We start from the raw sequence: 2,728 nt of genomic DNA on the forward strand, positions 1-2,728 counted from the left end.
GTATCACCGGGAGAGACACACAGATCCAGCACGTATCACTGGGAGGGACACACAGATCCAGCACGTATCACTGGGAGGGACACACAGATCCAGCACGTATCACCGGGAGGGACACACAGATCCAGCACGTATCACCGGGAGCGACACACAGATCCAGCACGTATCACCGGGAGGGACACACAGATCCAGCACGTATCACCGGGAGAGACACACAGATCCAGCACGTATCACCACGAGGGACACACAGATCCAGCACGTATCACCGGGAGAGACACACAGTTCCAGCACGTATCACCGGGAGGGACACACAGATCCAGCACGTATCACCGGGAGAGACACACAGATCCAGCACGTATCACCGGGAGGGACACACAGATCCAGCACGTATATCACCACGAGAGACACACAGATCCAGCACGTATCACCGGGAGAGACACACAGATCCAGCACGTATCACCGGGAGAGACACACAGATCCAGCACGTATCACCGGGAGAGACACACAGATCCAGCACGTATCACCGGGAGAGACACACAGATCCAGCACGTATCACCGGGAGGGACACACAGATCCAGCACGTATCACCGGGAGGGACACACAGATCCAGCACGTATCACCGGGAGAGACAAACAGATCCAGCACGTATCACCGGGAGAGACAAACAGATCCAGCACGTATCACCGGGAGAGACACACAGATCCAGCACGTATCACCGGGAGGGACACACAGATCCAGCACGTATCACCGGGAGAGACAAACAGATCCAGCACGTATCACCGGGAGAGACAAACAGATCCAGCACGTATCACCGGGAGAGACACACAGATCCAGCACGTATCACCGGGAGGGACACACAGATCCAGCACGTATCACCGGGAGAGACACACAGATCCAGCACGCATCACCGGGAGAGACACACAGATCCAGCACGTATCACCGGGAGAGACAAACAGATCCAGCACGTATCACCGGGAGAGACAAACAGATCCAGCACGTATCACCGGGAGAGACACACAGATCCAGCACGTATCACCGGGAGGGACACACAGATCCAGCACGTATCACCGGGAGAGACACACAGATCCAGCACGTATCACCGGGAGAGACACACAGATCCAGCACGCATCACCGGGAGAGACACACAGATCCAGCACGTATCACCGGGAGAGACACACAGATCCAGCACGCATCACCGGGAGAGACACACAGATCCAGCACGTATCACCACGAGGGACATACAGATCCAGCACGTATCACCGGGAGAGACATACAGATCCAGCACGTATCACCGGGAGAGACACACAGATCCAGCACGTATCACCGGGAGAGACACACAGATCCAGCACGTATCACCGGGAGGGACACACAGATCCAGCACGTATCACCGGGAGAGACACACAGATCCAGCACGTATCACCGGGAGAGACACACAGATCCAGCACGTATCACCGGGAGAGACACACAGATCCAGCACGTATCACTGGGAGGGACACACAGATCCAGCACGTATATCACCACGAGAGACACACAGATCCAGCACGTATCACCGGGAGAGACACACAGATCCAGCACGTATCACTGGGAGAGACACACAGATCCAGCACGTATCACCGGGAGAGACACACAGATCCAGCACGTATCACCGGGAGAGACACACAGATCCAGCACGGATCACCGGGAGAGACACACAGATCCAGCACGTATCACCACGAGGGACACACAGATCCAGCACGTATCACCGGGAGGGACACACAGATCCAGCACGTATCACCGGGAGAGACACACAGATCCAGCACGTATCACCGGGAGAGACACACAGATCCAGCACGTATCACCGGGAGAGACATACAGATCCAGCACGTATCACCGGGAGAGACACACAGATCCAGCACGCATCACCGGGAGAGACACACAGATCCAGCACGTATCACCACGAGGGACATACAGATCCAGCACGTATCACCGGGAGAGACATACAGATCCAGCACGTATCACCGGGAGAGACACACAGATCCAGCACGCATCACCGGGAGAGACACACAGATCCAGCACGTATCACCGGGAGAGACACACAGATCCAGCACGTATCACCGGGAGGGACACACAGATCCAGCACGTATCACCGGGAGGGACACACAGATCCAGCACGTATCACCGGGAGAGACACACAGATCCAGCACGTATCACCGGGAGAGACACACAGATCCAGCACGTATCACCGGGAGAGACACACAGATCCAGCACGTATCACCGGGAGGGACACACAGATCCAGCACGTATCACCGGGAGGGACACACAGATCCAGCACGTATCACCGGGAGAGACACACAGATCCAGCACGCATCACCGGGAGGGACACACAGATCCAGCACGTATCACCGGGAGAGACACACAGATCCAGCACGTATCACCGGGAGAGACACACAGATCCAGCACGCATCACCGGGAGAGACACACAGATCCAGCACGTATCACCGGGAGGGACACACAGATCCAGCACGTATCACCGGGAGGGACACACAGATCCAGCACGTATCACCGGGAGAGACACACAGATCCAGCACGTTTCACTGGGAGAGACACACAGATCCAGAACGTATCACCGGGAGAGACACACAGATCCAGCACGTATCACCGGGAGAGACACACAGATCCAGCACGTATCACCGGGAGAGACACACAGATCCAGCACGTATCACCGGGAGGGACACACAGATCCAGCACGTAT

The sequence above is a fragment of the Bufo gargarizans genome, chromosome 5 (assembly GCF_014858855.1).
Source record: "Bufo gargarizans isolate SCDJY-AF-19 chromosome 5, ASM1485885v1, whole genome shotgun sequence".
NCBI lineage: Eukaryota > Metazoa > Chordata > Amphibia > Anura > Bufonidae > Bufo > Bufo gargarizans.